Here is a 17,828-nt window from a genome sequence, read left to right as displayed (position 1 = left end):
GAGCCTTGGTTTTTTGTGTGTGTTGGCTGCAGTAGAGGTGCTGATGTGTGGGCTGGAGACAGTGGGGCTTGCCTACGACACTTGGCAGGTAGCAGCTGGACAGAGAGTAGCTGGGCTACAGAGGAAGTGAAGAAGGGTTACTGGTGGGGCGCCCTCTAAAGAGAAGCAGAGACCGGGAGACAGAGGCTTGGTTGTCAGACGCAAGGGTGAATTGCCTTGGCAGTAAATCCTGGCCAGAGTCCTGGTTTTTGGTGTAATTGCTGAGTTGGTTTGAAATGTGGATGGCGCTATGTGTTTTGCTGAATGATCAATTGTCTTTCGTGGTTTTGAGCTGTCCTTATGGTGTGGGTGGGTGGTGAAGTGTGAGAAGTGTTCCAGTCGGTGGCTGGTGGTGCCTCCGTTGTGTTTGTATTTCCAAGTTTGGGAGGTGAAGGGCTATAGAGGCATGGGTCTTTTTCTTTTTTTTTCACCTCACATTCTTCTGGTGCCCCCACTGGTGTTTCTCTTACGAGGGTGTATGCCCCAGAGTAGGAGATTGAAGGAAGGTGTTTCCAGTTTTTTTCTTGGGTTTGAAAGTGAAGTTTGGGGATCAATATGATGTCATATCCAGAGTTTTTTGGTGGTCCTAATGAAGATGTGGCAGATTTTCTTGAAAGGATGGAGGTTGCATGCATAAGCAACCACATCAATGAGCAGGTACAGGTATTGCGGTTCTGCTTGAAGGGGGATGCAAGGATTTGGTACAGAGCTTATGAGGAGTCGTTAAAGGATGCTGTTCCACGCATTTCGATGACTGAGGATGGATTGAAGAGTGCTCTTTTGAATAGGTTCAAGAAGGTTGAGGATCCAGATAGAGTTTGGTATGAGGTGCAGAGGTTTATACAGGGTGAAATGGAGCCAATTGATGATTATGTGAAGAAATTCTCTTTGTTGTGGGAGACTTTGTGCCGGGCTTTGGGAGAGGATCAAGTACCTCCGGACATGATGAAAAAGGATCGTTTTATTGCAAGATTGAAGGGAGGCATTCGCTGGAAGGTGGAATTAAAGAAGACCAGGTCTTATGAGGATGCGGTGGAGATTGCCAAATCAAAGGATTGGAAATTGCAACGGATGAACCAGCTGGGGATGGTTCAGTGGCAGTGAGGCCTGAGATTAGAAGGGTAGAAGCGGTAGCGATGAGAACCGTGCTGGAAAGAGTGCAACCGACAGAAGTTCAGGTGAATAATGCCATACCACAGGGGACACAGGTGGCACCCACAGCTGTTATAGCTTATGATGAAGGGCTTAAACAGGACATGAGGCAAATGGTGGATTGTATGAAGAATCTGAGTTTGCAAATGATGGGGAACACAGGTGGTGGACGTGGCCGAGGCAGAGGTTATAATCAGGAAGGGATTGAAGGTCAGACAGGCTATGGAAGTGGCCGTGGTTTTGGCAGGGGTAGACGGTTTATCCCTACATGCTAGAATTGTGGTGAACTTGGACATCTAAGTACAGACTGTGATAAGCCTCAATGAATGGGAGGTGATATGTATCCCTTACCCTCTCAGATTCCCAACAGGGCAAATGATTATGGAATTGAAATTAAAGATAAAGCAGGGACCAGTGGATTGACAAATGAGGAGAAAGGTAAAACTAAGGTGATAGATGTGGTCACCCTTGAGAAGACGAAGGAAGCAAAAGCTGATGTGATGCCTTTGGGAAAACGGATGCCACAGGAAAAGAGCAGGGATGCTGCAGGGCCTAGCAAGAAGAAAGGTAAAGTGAAGGAAGGAGGGGATGTAAAGGTCAAGTCGAAGCGGAAGTCTCGTAGGAAGTTTTAGGTGACTGATTTGACAGCTACAATTTACAGGAGGACATGGCTGGAAGGAAAGCTAATATTACTTTTGGGCAATTGATAGAGTTAGCTCCCAAATTGAAGCGTCAGTGGAAAAGACTTGTGAATCTGAGAGAGAAGGAGCCTACCAAAGGGATAGTGACTGTTTTGTCTGTTCACGAGTTGCCTGATATATGTCCTGTGGTGAATGTATGGTACAAAGGGAAGAATCACGGAGAGGCATACATAGATGGTGGTGCACAAATTTGTGTAATCACATTAGCAGCTATGGAGAGGCTTGGTCTTAATTTTACTGAAGCATCTGGTTTCCGTATTCGGCTGGCCAATCATCAGAAGGTCAAATGTTTAGGTATGATTAAAGAGTTAGAACTGTAGGCTTTTGATGTAAAGGTGCTCGTGGATTGTCATGTTATGCCGGCAGGAATGGGTGCATTCCCCATCATTTTGGGAAGACCATGGCTGAGAGCGGTGAAGGCTGTTCAAGACTGGAGGAAAGGAGTCATTACTCTGTATGACAAGAGAGGGGATAAAAAGCAGTTTAATATGGATAACCAGAAGCCTGTAGATACCTATATCAAAATAAATCTTACATTCACCTTAAAATATGGAGGATTTCGAAATGTAGTGAGCTATACTACCTCAGCTTTCTCCATGTGCACATCAATATGAGAGCAAAGTAATGACCTTCCTTTAACAATTTTTTTCCCTCTTACCAACACACTCAATTCAAGTTCTATCTTTATCAATGGAATTGCATCTTCATGTTGGGTGTGGTAAAAATTTTAAGATGATAAAAGTAGTATTTTTTATTTAATGTTTCTTTATTTAATCGAACAAACCCCTTATAAAGGTATATTTATGTAACCCCAATATAAAACTCTTATGTTGATGAACTCACATGCTACTTTATCCCTCAAGTTTTGCATTGATCATTAAACTATGTTATCCCCATTTCATGTCAGTATCCCTCAAGTTTTGGAATGATCATTAAACTATGTTATCCCCATTTCATGTCAAGGTTGTACTAGCATCATGTCTTTTTATATATAATAAGTTCTTTTTAAAAGTAAAGACTTTACAATTCTAGTATGGCTTATGGAATTCAAATTCATTATCCCCATTAGATGTGATATAAATCTTTTGCATTGCTATATAATATTTGAGATTGATTATTATATTTTACATTTGTATTCATGCATAAATATCTTTGAATCTAGTCTTTAACCTTTACGAGCCTATTTATCAACAGAATCCATATGCGAGAAAGGAAATCCCACACCTTCTTTGCCACATCGGACATGAAATGAAAAGATGTGGGCATGTTTCCAAGCATGTATTACAAAACACACAATTACCAGAAGCAATCCGTCGCTTTCGCAAACTGGTCTCCCAATGGTAGGCCTCCAACTAGCATGCGCCATAGAAACTGCTTCCCTTAATATGGAATCTTAGACCACCAGCCTGTAAGATTACTTCATTCCACCATGCCCTACTTTTACTAATGTTCCATACCCTATTAGCCTTCTCAGTGATCCAGCGCTAATCTTTCACCATCATATGGTACACTTGATTTGTTGTACACTCGGGACAATGTCATGAGGCTTTCTAAATGCCCAATCTAACCAAGGTTGCTGATCCTCCAACTGAGGAATATCACCAAATAGTGTAAGTCCTTCCCTCACCTTCTCCCATAACTGTACATATCGACCTGGAACTCGAAAATATTGACGGATTTTTCGAAAAGACAATAAGCGGCCTCTACATGGCAACAAAGCATCCATAATTCTCACTAGTCCCAATCGAGCCATTTTATTGAATTTTGGCCACTCAACAAGTTTGTCAGGCCACTCCAGAAGTCGTGAAGTAGCCAACACCTCACTTGCCATATAATTCAACTGCAATCGCTGATCTGAAGGCTTCCATTTAGTATGTGCCATCACCTCCTTCCATGAGATCATCAAATGAGAAAGGAGAGGTGAAGCCACCACTCCTTCCATTTAGTGTGTGCCAACACCTCCTTCCATGAGATCATCAAATGAGAAAGGAGAGTGAAGCCACCACTCGAACCTGCTAGGAACCATTCACTACATCCCACCATGTAAAAACCAATCTTGGTCTTACCATGCACAAGTGTGACCTCCTCTATGAGGGCCTTAGCCATTACCATCCATGGCTCTTGAGATATACACATATCTTGCAATAAAGGCCATCTCCTAGCGACCATATGTAATCTGACATCTAATAGGGTTGCCCCTCCACTCCTCTTCGGAGTAGTAACATGCTCCCAAGAAATCCACGTCTGCCCTAGCTTATATCTAACTCTTTTCCATGGCATAAATCTAATTGGCTGTTGTATATGATGCAAAGCTTTGCTCGTCCTCCATGGCAATAAAGGCAAGAAAAAAGATATCATGCTAATCATAATGGATTGTGCCACTTTGAGCCGAACATGCATAGGCCAACCTTGAGATTTCCAATAAAACTTATTATTTATCCTCGCAGAAAAAAGATATCATGCTAATCATAATGGATTGTGCCACTTTGAGCCGAACATGCATAGGCCAACCTTGAGATTTCCAATACACAAACTTATTATTTATCCTCGCAGAAATCCATGCCAATAAAGCCTGTGAATCAACATCAACTCCAATCGGATAACCCAAGTGGCGTGTGATGCATCCCCTTTGTATGACTTGCCCATTCCATCCCAAACCAAGAAAATCACTCTCGGTACAACTTATCAGAGAATATTGATGTATAACCCTAAAGCAAGACCAAAAGTATCCCAAACAACCATAGCCGTTTGAACATTATCTCTTTGAGCCTTAAGGAACATGAAAGAATCATCTGCCAATGCCTGGTTGATCATTTGCTCTCCGCTTTGAAGAATAAGCCCTATAACTTCACTGTCCTCCACTAGCTTATCCAGTCGAGATAAGATTGGATGTGTAACAATTGCAAACAAGAGAGGGCTAAGTGGGCATCCTTGCCTAACTGATCTCGTCAAATTAATGGGCTCAGTCACCCCACCATTAATCATAAGCCTGGCCACTACATGTTGGCTAATAGTATAAATCAAAGAAGACATGCGAGGGCCAAATCCCATAGCCTGCATAAGCTGTGAAAGAAAAGACCAACTAACGTGATCTCTCCAAATCCCATAGCCTACATAAGCTATGAAAGAAAAGACCAACTAATGTGATCTCTCTCTCTCTCTCTCTCTCTCTCTCTCTCTCTCTCTCTCTCTCTCCTTCCTTTTATGTATGTCTGTCTCTCTCCTTTTGTAGTTTTTTTTAGCTTTTCAACTTTTTTCATTTAGCTTATTTTTAGCTTTCAAACTTTGTCTTTCTATTTTCTTCTTGATTTAACTTGACTTTCTATACTTTTGAAGTAATCTCTGCTATTTTTTGATTTCTTGTTTACCTCTAGTATAATATTATTGTTTCTATATTATGTATGTATTCTTTATTTTTAATGTTTGTATTGGTTTCTTTAGAATGTTGAATAAAAGAGTCCCCAAACCAATCTGAGGCCAAAAGGTATCACATAACATGTAGTTTTTATTCAGTACAAGGATATTAGCGGTTGATACAAGTTGAGAAGCCTAGCCTACTGGGACCATATTCTAAGTTATTTATGTTTACTTTTAGCTAATGGAATTTGTTTAGTCATACAGGTGCTGACAATGAAACCATGATAGCGAGAGAAAGCTCAACAGAGGGAGCTAGCTTAGGTAGGTAGCAAAAGAAGCCTTGATGAGGTTACACTTGAAGATATTGTGGCCCCAATTTGTAATTATTGATACATGTATCATGGTGCTAAGTGTATGCATGCATACACACCACACTCTCATTGTGTACATGAATGACAAGCAGGTATAGGACGTAGGCAGCTTGGATAAGGATCAGACATCCCCTTGTTACTATTGTAGGTATCCCCTTGTTACAATTGTAGGTATTGTTGCTCTCAATCTATGGTTAGGCCCACATGCATTGTTAAGTTTATACATGCACACAAATTGTATTCATTGTTTATACATGCATACAAATTGTGAGAGAGCTTCTTTTATCTCGTACATAAGTAAGCTTTATTTGTCTCCTTATATTATGTGTTGGGCATGCTTTGGGAAAAGCTATTTATAGTATGCTTTGGGAAAAGCTTTATTTGTCTCCTTATATTATGTGTTGGGCATGCTTTGGGAAAAGCTATTTATAGTATGCTTATGTAAGGAACATCAACATGGTCAACCATGTAACCCACATTTGGCTAGTCTCTAGATCTCTTAACAAAATTATCTTCAAATATTATAATGGCTTTTTCGTGATTGGATGCAAAAACGGATTGAGAATTTGTATTGTCTTGTAAAAGCCGACTAAATTTTTTTAAATAAAAATTTAGAATATGACGTGGGAATTTCTATTTTCAGGATTTAAAGAATCGCCCCAAGGAAAAATAAAAAGTCATAAATTAGTAGACCTCCGTATAGAGTTAACCTTAGAACTGCGAATTCTTAATTCTTAAAATGATTATGAAATGTTGCACAACCCTTCCGGAAAAAAATTGCCACTCTCTAAGATCCATCAGAAGTGGAGGGCATCTTAAAGGATGTAGAATATAATGTTACATTTATTTGTTGTCAATTTAGGCTTGTAGTTGAATATTTAGAAAAACTCCACATGCCATTGCTTTCCATATGATTTCCCCCCCCCCAATTTCTATAAACAATATATTTGTGGTTGCATGCGAAGTGGCTTGAAAGATATAAATGTTAAAAGCCATTACAGCCCCGCCCACATTATCCATACATCTGCCACATCGGGGGTGAGGCCATGATGCATGGTGGACCTCTGGCTTGCCACGTAAGCACCGGAGCCTTCTCAAGTTCCTCCTCATCCTGAGAGGAGAAAGAAAAAAGCTGGAGGAAATTTTTTCAAAAAAAATAGTAGTAATCAGATGAAATTATGAAGAAAATGCTTGTTAGAAGTTGCCTTTTTCTTTTCTACCTATAGTAAGAAGGATTCTCTTTTTTTTTAAAGAAAAGATAAAATATATATATATATCAAAAAAAGGATGGAAGTAAGTACAAAAAAGCTTTTTGGTACGAAGAAGCTTAACTTCATTTCAAAATTAACAAGGCTTACAAGAGAACATTAGAGATCATCAATTATCCAAGTGCTAACTTACATATTTTTGAGTGATCCCCCAAGGGAGAAACCATATTAACCCATGAAGTAGTTACCTTTGACATGTGCTTGTTCCAATCCCTATTTTGAAGGCGGTATAGTTGGTCCAAACGGCTTTATGAGGGGTTAATCATAGAAAGCAAGATTTTTTTAGAGGAATTCTGATGGGCCAGATGTGCTCGAACCTAAAGTTCCATTGACCTCTTTTCCAATTATTATGCCATGTTTCAATGAACTTTATATATATACATGTGGGAACCCTGAGACTCAAAGCGAGGGATTGGGAGTAGCCTATCCTCTCCATACTATGGATTTGGGCCTTTTCCTTGAATAAGGGGGCTATTAATGAGTGCATCCCAAATCTCCATCCTCGTACCTATCTTTTCCTTTCTATACTATGGCTCTTATGTTGACTGGGCCTTTTCCTTGAATAAGAGGGCTATTGATGATTGCATCCCAAAGCTCCATCCTCGTACCTATCAGTACAAGGTCATGTCTATCAACATTGTAGGTTAACTAGATTTGTCCCCTAGTTAGCCATCTCTAATTGTCCAATCTCCAAAGATTTGCCAAATTTTTGATTCCCTTTGCAGACAGTTTATTTGCCCATTTATAGAAATACATCAGTACCATATCAAGTGAGAACTAAATTGAATATGCATGGGAGAGGTGAGCTTTGAACCTCACACTATCAAGACATTGGTACCATGTTATTTAGGACAAGTGAGAACCAAATTGAATATGCATGGAAGAGGTGAGCTTTGAACCTTACATTGTCAATAAGCACAGTTTTGGCTTTAAATTGGTTCTAGGCATTCCAAACGTGTACAACCTTCGGCTTTAAATTCGGGTTCCAAGCTTTGAAAACACAACCTTTAAAAGAGGGCTCCTTTTGGGTTTAAATTGGTTCCAAGCTTTCCAACAAACACAACCTTTAGAAGAGGGCTCCCATGGGCTTTGGTCTAAAGATGTCCAAAGAAGAGAGGGAGAAGAGGCATGTCCCTCCATCTCTTCGAGTTCTCTATGTAGAAAAGGTGGATGTTCTTGAGTAATAGAACGGCCCAATCTTCCTTGGGGAAGTCTAAGATTTTTACTCTCCATTTGGCACCTAACCTGTCCAACCATGACTACCATATCTGCAACTTTTGGCACCTAACCTGTCCAACCATGACTACCATATCTGCAACTTTTGGTAGAATGCAAACTTTCCAACCCACTTTTGGAATTTTGTACATGCTCTCTAGAATTCTCTGACCAAAGAAAATTCCCCAGTAGTTTGAGATCACTATTAGAGGGCCTCCAGTAAGATAAGAAGTAAATGGATGAAGGGATGAGAATGTGTTTCAAAATGAGGAGTTTTCTTAACAAGTTTTGTTGATACCCCTTCCACTGTCAATTTTTTATGAACCTTTCTCATTACCCAATGTCATCTGTGGTGTGAACAGTCACCCCGAGTCCCATCGGGATACCAAAAAGTTTGAAGATTTCCCCTTCTTTTATTATAACTTTACACCCTTGGTCAAGCAGCCTCACTAAGGAGGTTCCAATATAAGAGTTTCAATCCCTATTTTGCTATGATTTATAGAAGAAATGAAGCTAAACAGAAGGTCTGGGCCAAAAAGCCTCACTTGATTGAGGATCATTATGAACCATACTATTTATGTCATTAGCAAATTGTTGGAGACATGTCTGCCCTTGGTCATGAGGTAAGCTAATCTCTTTAAGAGATCCCCTCTTTATAGCATCCTCCACTAGCCAACCTAGGGCATCATTAGCTATATAGCAAAGAGAAGAGGGGCTGAGAGGAGCTTCTCAAGGTGAACGGCTTAGACAAAACTCCAGTCCGCTACTACATGGGCTTTTGCATTCCCAAAAAGAGTCTTGACAAACTTGATGAAGAGGGGACCTAACCCTATGTCTTCCAAAGATTGAGCCTTATCATTTTAAAGAAAATAAAATCCTATTGTGAGCTTTGAGCGAATTCATACCCCTCCCATAGGGCAACATGATTACATCAAAAACAAATCTGTTCATTCTTATCCAAGTGTCCATGTATTGTGACGGCCTTTTGGCTAGAGCTTTTGCATAGATCTTGTAGGCTGTAAGGAGAATGGTAATGGGTCTCCATTTTAATGAATCTCTTTCTCATATCTTTTCTGGAAGAGTTTAAAAGATAATATTAGGGAGTTTGGGAAATTCCCAAACTCCCTAATTCCCACTTTGCAAAGATTCACAAATGGGGAGCACGGTGAACCCTATTAATCTTTTGTCAAAACCCCCTTATGTGACATATCGTATTGAAAGTCATACATCCCTAACATGCAGGAGGCAAAAGCGATAACCATATCATACCTTTGAAGGCAAAGTAGACTAACAAATTTAAATGTCCAAACCAAGCTGCCATAGCTCAGCATCTGCCATGCTAGGTATGGTAGTGATTACAAGTGCATCATCTATCTCATATACTCTCTCTCATATACATCAAGCTTGTAAAGATCATGACATAAAATATATGAGGGGATAATAAGATCTCCATCATCACTACAACTATATGTTGAGATAACGTTGCTCAACTAGTGCTAAGGACATTGATGACCCACATGGGTGATAGTTTTCACACTTATACTATTGGCATGGTTGGTGAGGTTATGGGTGATATTCTACCAAGTGATTTACAGATTGTGTGGTAGCGACTTTGGTGTACTAGAGTTATGGAATAGTTATAACACCGGCTCATATACACTATGGACCGAACGTTTTATGTTATAATAGGAGAGCACTTTCCATTATATTATGTATTGTTATCTCTTTATTATATTGTTATAAGAGAAGAGAAGAGAATAGAAGAAAATTCAGCCATCCATCTCTCCTGTGTGCTTATCTACTCTTGCGTGTGTGTGTGTGTGTGTTTTCTTGTAAGGTGCTCAAGCTCTTATGGTATCAAAACATCGAGTTGTGTGAAAAGATCAAGACTTAAGAAAAGGAAAATGCTACATGGGTAAGGGTGATTCAATCTCTTTCCCCCTTTGACTTGGAAGTAAGTCTATGCAGGTAGCTGCTAGGCAAGGTAGAAGGCATGCACATCAGTAAGGTGCACTATCACATCTTGGGGTGCCCCTCACGGATGAATCAAAGAGGCATTATATTGTGTGGTTATAGTCCATAGGACCTCAGTGATTCTAGAATTTAGATTTCATGCCATTTTGGACCTCGTTTTGGCTATGCAAGTTTTTCACATGCACTATGTGAAAGTGTTGATTTTTGACTATATATGCCCACTTTTTGGTTCGGTGCAAAGTTATGGAATCTGAGATTTTGAAGTTTGTCGGTGGATGTATGTTTGTGTGACTATTCCATGTATAGTTAAAGTATAGTAGGTTTATATTGCCACTCCATTTTGGAGATAGTAAGTTTGTTGTGAGTGTAGAACTAATTGCAAGTACTATTTGGTAAATTGTTTTGGAGATAGTTAGTTTGTTATGAGTGCAAAACTATTTGCAAGCACTATCTGGTAAATTGTTATAGGTAATCATATCTGGTAAATTGTTATAGGTAATCATATCTAATAGTATGTCTCAAATTGTGAGCGAGAAGCTAGACTAGAATAAATTCCAAGCGTAGAAGTTCAGGATGACCAATTTCCTTATGGGAAAAGGATATTTGGAGTTCATCACACATAGAGGTGATGAAAAGGAGCTAGAGATTGCTAAAGAAAATCCAATCCCACATCAGGTGGTGCAGGCATATATAGATGACCTAAAAGAGCCAAAAAGATGATGTATTGGTTATTTGTCAATGTGACAAACTCTATGATTGTGTATACATATATAGGATTCACAAATCCTAAGGAGGCTTAGGATACCTTGGTGAAGATATACAATACAAACACTTAATATCATAAGATACACCTAAAGAAGGACCTATATAATGTGACTAGAGGGAAGCTCAATATAAATGATTACTCAATGAAGGTTAAAGGAATAGCAAATTCCCTTACTTCTATTAGATTACCAAAGTAGATGACGGTGATATGGTATCACATGGCCTTGAATATAGTCAATTTCAGACCTCCATAGGCATTGGAGAAAATTTTCTTGATTTTTAGAAACTAATCAATCTCCTCGTTCATGAGGAGATCAATATTGGGAAAGCCTTCATCCTTTAGAAACTAATCAATCTCCTCATTCATGAGGAGATCAATATTGGGAAAGCCTTCATCCTTTAAAAAATCACATGAGTAGAGCATGTCTTTTGCTTAGATATATTATCATCTAGAGTATATAGTGGTAATCGATTTGGAAATCAAAACTAGGAGTAATAATAACAACAAGAAAATCAGTCTTATATACATGTGGAAGAGACCACTCTAAAGGTAGGGGGGAGTGAGATAGGTTGAGGTGATTGGCAAAGAAATCAAAATGCAAATAGCATGAAATGTTATTACTATGGGAAACCATGGCACATTACAAAGAACTGCTATAAAAAGTGGAATGATATCACAAAAGTGAAAAGTTGTAGCAAGGAAACTATGCATCATCAAGTAAACATGGTGCTATCATAAGTGAGAAATTATTTATGATATCAAAGGTGGAAAGTTATAGCTAGGCACAATTATGCATCATCAAGTAAACATGGTGATGACATAAGTGAGCAGTTATTTATGATGCAACACATACTGCGTTCTACGAGATAGGAGATGTGTCAAGATTGGGAGATATTTGGTATATGGATTCTGGTGCATCTAACCACATGACCAGTCATGATGGTGAGTGGTTTAGAGATATAAAGAAAATGGAAAAAACAGGGTATGTGGAAACATGTGATGATAGTGCACATCCCATTGCGCATGTTGGTAACATGCCACTATCTATGTAGGATGGTAAAATGAACTACCTAGTAGATGTGCAATTAATGTTGCTACTATTATGAAAAACTGAGTTTTTGTTAGACTGATGTTTGAGTAGGGTCTACAAGTGAGGTTTAATCATCAAGGGTTCTTTGTAGAAGACTTCAAAAATTAGTGTCACTTTTATGCAAAGGGTAACATAACCAACAGGATGTTTACTTTAGATAACATTTTTTAGGTGAAGGTAGCAATGTTTACACATGGGAGAGGTGTCATTGCAGATATTGACATATGGCACAAGCATATCGGTCATGTGAATATACGACTGAAGTCTATGTAGGCCCAAACTTAAGGTTAATAGTATGCACAAAGTATGTGAAGTATGCAAGCTTGGTTAGCAGGTTAAACGTGCTTTCCTAATGCATGCACAAAGCACATCAATGCAAGTTCATTGGATGTCATACATTTGGGTGCATGGATATCGACCAAGGCTATAAAAATTAGAGGTTGTAGGTACTATGTTACATTGATCACACTAGGAAAGTGTGGGTTTATTTCATGAAGGGGAAAAGTGAGATGTTTGTTCACTTTCAAAGATTTAAAGCCTTGGTTGATAAGAAAAAATTATCTAGATCAAATGCCTAAGATCGAATAGTGTGGGATAATATTTCTCTAAAATGAGTTCATGGATTTCTTGAGAAAGAAAGGAATCAAGAGGAAATTCACATGTATGTACACTTTGCAATATGATAGTGTTAAAGAAAGGAAAAAACATGTACATTGTAAAAGTTGCTTGTGCCTTGATGTTAGAATATTTTTGGGCTGAAGCAGTATTAACTGTTGTCTACATCATGAACATAAACCCCCACTACAATATTAACTACTGTTTACATTATAAACATGACCTCCCACTACTGGCAGCTATTCATGTCATGATGTTACAGGCATAAAACTAGACGTATATCACTTGAAAGTGTTTAGATGTAGTGTATATGTGCATGTTCTTGATGAATGAGAACCAAGCTAGATCCAAAGGCAGAGACATACGTGTTCATTTGTTATGCTTTGGAGTAGAAAGGTTATAACCCTACCACTTGTGAGATGTGAGTAAGAGCAGAGATGTCTTTAATGAGATGAGTAGCTGCACCACTAAAGGAAACTGAACATGTAGATGTAAGAAGTGATGATGATTTTCCCCCACATGTAGAGTAGCAATGACAAGTAGTTAGTGGACATGGAGAGTTCTCTATCAGTGGATCAAGTGTTACTCCATGGTCAAGCAAGTCAAGAACAAATGCAAGGAATGTAGGCGCACAATCTCGTGGTACTACTGATACATGTATGTCACTCAAAGGGAAGAAAAAGGTAGGTCAACCTTGTACTCCTCATCAGTCAGCATATCACTCTTTTGTGGATGGTGACTCTAGTTGATTAGAGGAGAGCCTTGATGAGGAGCTTGGTACTCCGTCACAATGGTCACTCTAGCTAGTGTACAAAAAACTAGGGTTGTTTTGAGGATACTCGAGAACGATCTAGGTGTAGCAAGTCTACTCAGGTTAGATATCCTATGATAGGTTAAGATATGATCGAATATACAACCCATCACTATGCTTACATGGTTAAGACAATACAAGAGATAGTTAAAACAATACAAGAGATATAGCCCACTTGTTTTGAGTAGGCACTTGGAAATCAGAAATAGGAAGATGCCATGAATAAGGAGATGGCAATATTGGATATAAATGTGACATGAGAATTAGTGCTTTGGCATAAGGATAAGAAAGAAATTGGATGTAAATGGGTGTACAAGGCTAAGCATAACTCAGATGGATCTGGCGTAGACATATGGTATTAACTATAAAGAGACATTTGGCCTAGTTACGAGAATGGAAACTATGAGAGCTATCATTACTATGGCTGCAAACGAAGGGTTGGCCTTTACGTTAGATGTATGTAAAGAATGTGTTATTACATGGTGATTTACAAGAAGAGGTTTACATATGATGCAGCCACCAGGTTGTATTATGAGAGTGATGAACATCTAGATTTTATGTGCAAGTTATGCAAACTTGTATGGCTTGAAGCAATCACCCAAAGCATGATCAAGCAAGATTATGGAGTATCTTGTTACCATGGAATTTTAGATATCCAATGTAGATTTTTCACTTTATGTGAAAAAGATACACAGAGGAATTATGTTATTAGTCATTTATGTGGATAACTTGATTATCACTGGTGATAGTGATGCTGACATACATGCTGTCAGGATGCTTCTTGTAACAAAGGAGATTTGGTGCATATGCACATGGAGAATGGGCTTAGGACCATGGGACTTAGGAACATTCACATGTATCTACTTTTTGGGCCTTGTGCTATATTATACATAGGGCTCGTGGTCATTGTATCACTTTACCATTTAATCATATGATACACCTTTCTTGAAGCTTTCATGGCTTAAGCTTCCATGACCTTCTTGGCTATTACCTTAGGATCGTGACCTACACCCATGCCTACTGCATGCCTTGAGTCTATCCCAATATCTCAGCTTGGTCATGTTCCTTTTCTTGCATTTGAATCAGAGCTCTTGGCTTAGATCTTGATGTTTTGATTAGAGAGTTATTAGTACTTAATCTATTTTTTAGATTAGTACTTTTATACAGTTTTTAAATTTTCTTTTGATTCTATATTGAGTGGATTAGTAATGAGATAAATGATAATTATTTTTAGTATATGATAATCACAAATTTTAAAAACCCTAATTCTTGTATAGATTTGAGAGAATCTTGATTTTATTGATTTTTAAACTTAGTTTCCTTCTAAATTTGCCTATTTCTTGAGAATCTTGGAAGTTTTGAAGGTTATTGAAGGTTGTTGTATAGGTTTCGATGCACTTCTAACCAAGAATTGGTGCAGATTGAAGATTCTATATAGATTTTAGTGCAGTTTATAGTTCTCAAGTATATTGAACAGATTATAGTGCAAAGTGCAATTCTGTTACAGAATATGTTGTGCAAAGTGGTGCAATTTATAGTTTTGTAGCAGATCTATACAAAGTTGTTGTGCAGAGTACTGTTTATAAATTTTTTGGTGCATATGTATAAAGAAATGCAAAGACAATACAGAAATCAAATCTTGAAGCAACAGTGAGTGATTCTTGATTAAAACTTTCTTAATCTTGATCATTTATTTTTTTGCAATAATTATGTTTCTTTAAGAGATCATTATTGAAACTGCAAGAAATATTATAAAGTTTGACACAAGATATGCATAAGTGTGGTGTTCCTGCTTAATTTGATGCAAGTAAGCAAGATTATTGAATTTTGTTGGAAGTAATGTAAGATTACTGAAGTGATCATGATAATTTCTTGACCAAGAAAGAGTTTACACCATTAATCTCTACTAATAAATGTGATGAGTGATTACTTTGGATGAAGTTTGATCTCTTGTCAATAAACACAAAACAGAGACACACATTTGCAGAAAGCAGGATACAAATAGTTTACAAGTTTTTAGCAAAAACTTCAGTGTGAGCCCTCTTGGGAATTGAGCACACTCCACTGGTGAAACCAATGTACACCATACACCACAAGGTTCCTAACCTGTAACCAATTCTCAACAACAAACTTAAGGAGATGCAAGCAAGGGTGACGACAGAATAGAAGTCTACAACAGCTCTGGACAAATCACATACTACCAATCTCTGCGGATTTGGGATCCCAAATACAACTACACAGCATCTTTCAACACCTGCTTTCTGCTGAATATGGGGCCGATGGGGACCGGTGGGAGCAATGCCACAGGCGGCGGCATGACGTTTCTCTTGAGCTCGCATAGGGGAAATGAAACAGATGTTGAGAACGGCTATGGGGAGTGGCTTGGTCTCTTCAATGCGAGCCTTGATGCAAGCCCTGGAGGCTCTGATAGCATGCAGAGGCTGGTGGCGGTAGAATTTGATACCTTCAAGGACGCCTTTGATCCGGATAGTAATCATGTGGGCGTCAACATCCACAGCGTAGTTTCCATCATTAACCAGTCTCTCACCCCTCAGAATGTCTCCCTCAACCGCAACACAAACACCAATACCAGCGTCTGGATCGACTACGATGGACATGGCCACATGCTTGATGTGTACCTAGCTAATGATGGACCCAACATGGACAAGCCAGTCTGCCCACTGCCCAGTGATCTCTCAGTTCGAAATCAACCTCCGCCAGTATCTCCCAGAAACAGTCTGTGTGGGCTTCTCTGCTTCTACAGGGACTGCTTCAGAAACCCATTGCGTTCTCGTCTGGAATTTCGCTGCTGAAGGCTTCCCTGTCTCCTCCGGGAGCACAGCTCTTGCGCCGCTTCTTGTCGGACTGATTGCCGGTGGCGCGGCTCTGATAGTTTTGCGGTTTATCGTGACTATGCTTATCCTGGTGGGGCAAGAAAGAGGAGGAGGAGGGCTGATCTGTTGCGCCAGAATTGGGCCAACCTAAACTTCGGCCCTTGAAAGTTCACCTACAGGGAGCTGAGGAAAGCGACTAACAACTTCAGTGCCAATTGCCTTCTAGGAGAAGGTGGCTTCGGGGCGGTCTACAGAGGGGCGTTGCCATCGGACAAGTCAGCAGTGGCCGTGAAACGTCTATCGCAGCAGTCGAAGCAGGGCGTCCGGGAGTTCATAGCGGAGGTGACCATCATAGGCAGACTACGCCACAAGAACCTAGTGCAGCTGCTTGGATGGTGCCACGACCGCGGGCGAGGGAGGCTGCTGCTGGCGTACGAGTACATGCCCAACGGGAGCCTGGACAAGTGGCTTAAAAGTGAAGGCGGACATGAGGTGCTTGGGTGGGAGAGGAGGTACCATGTGTTCAAGGGTTTGGCGGCAGGTCTGCTCTACCTGCATGAAGAGTGGGAAATGGTTGTAGTGCACAGAGATCTCAAGCCTAGCAATTTGATGTTGGACGCCGATTTCAATGCTAGGTTGGGCGATTTCGGCTTGGCAAGGTTGATCGAGGGCAGGGACGGCAGCGCTGGGGCAGAGACCAGGACCATTGCCGGCACGCCAGGGTACATGGCGCCCGAATGCACGGAGACGGGGATGGTGACAAAAGAGTCTGACCTATATAGCTTTTGGTCTCTCCCTCCCCCCTCGGGCGTCTTCCCTCGCCTTCTCAACGGAGCCACTTCTTCGTGTCGACTTTCAGCAGGGGTTGTTCCTGAGCTGGCGTTGTCATTACCGTGTTGTCAAGAATAATATTTTAAAACCCCTAGGTGGGGCTGTAGTACCGTGTTGTCAAAATAATATTATTATTAAACCGCCTCAATACAATTTATTAAGTTTCAAATGGGCAATATGCAACCCCAACCATGAAATCCAGGTTTAATATTTAATTTGGCACCAAATATTTTCAATCTCTTCTCTGCCTTCCCCTGGTTGGCCTTTGGCTGAACAGGTCCATCGTCGATGAGAACCTCAACCTCATCTAGAAAAGTAGGTGCGTTCTGTGGGGTCATCTCCTCAGCACATCTTAAGATCATCCGTATCATCACTCTATAGCGCTCGACAAAGAGGTTGTCGTATCTTTCAAAAGTTGACTACAGTGAAAGGGAAAAAAATCATCAAGTTTATTAGAGCATAAAATTATGATTGCTGAGGTAGAAATGATCAATAAGTTTGCTGAGGTAGAAATGATCATAAATTTATGATTGCTGAGGTAAAAATGATCAATAAGTTTTATTACCTTGGTCCATGTAGAGTTATGTTGAAACAGGCTATCTAGTAGGTACTCTGCATGTATAATAGTTCTCCAGCCACACGAATAGCCATCTGTTTGATATGGCACATATATTTCCTTGATTGCAGAGTCAAAAATGCCTTCAACAAGGTAAATAGGGCCAATGGCTGCAAGCATTCTCTTAATACAACTGTCAAGGCATACAAATTTAATAAGACAAAAAACTACAGAAGGACTTGGTAATT

General features: G+C 39.8%; 1 pseudogene; it reads left to right on the top strand.

The window, feature by feature from the left end:
• Window positions 1–789: 789 nt before the first annotated feature.
• LOC147638417 (L-type lectin-domain containing receptor kinase S.4-like) lies at window positions 790–17,102 on the top strand (annotated as a pseudogene).
• Window positions 17,103–17,828: the final 726 nt, after the last annotated feature.

This window comes from Cibotium barometz, chromosome 5, assembly GCF_041138505.1.
Source record: "Cibotium barometz isolate CiBa-2024 chromosome 5, ASM4113850v1, whole genome shotgun sequence".
NCBI lineage: Eukaryota > Viridiplantae > Streptophyta > Polypodiopsida > Cyatheales > Cibotiaceae > Cibotium > Cibotium barometz.
The sequence above is the reverse complement of the archived record's forward strand: the minus strand, read 5'-3'. Positions and strand labels throughout refer to the sequence as shown.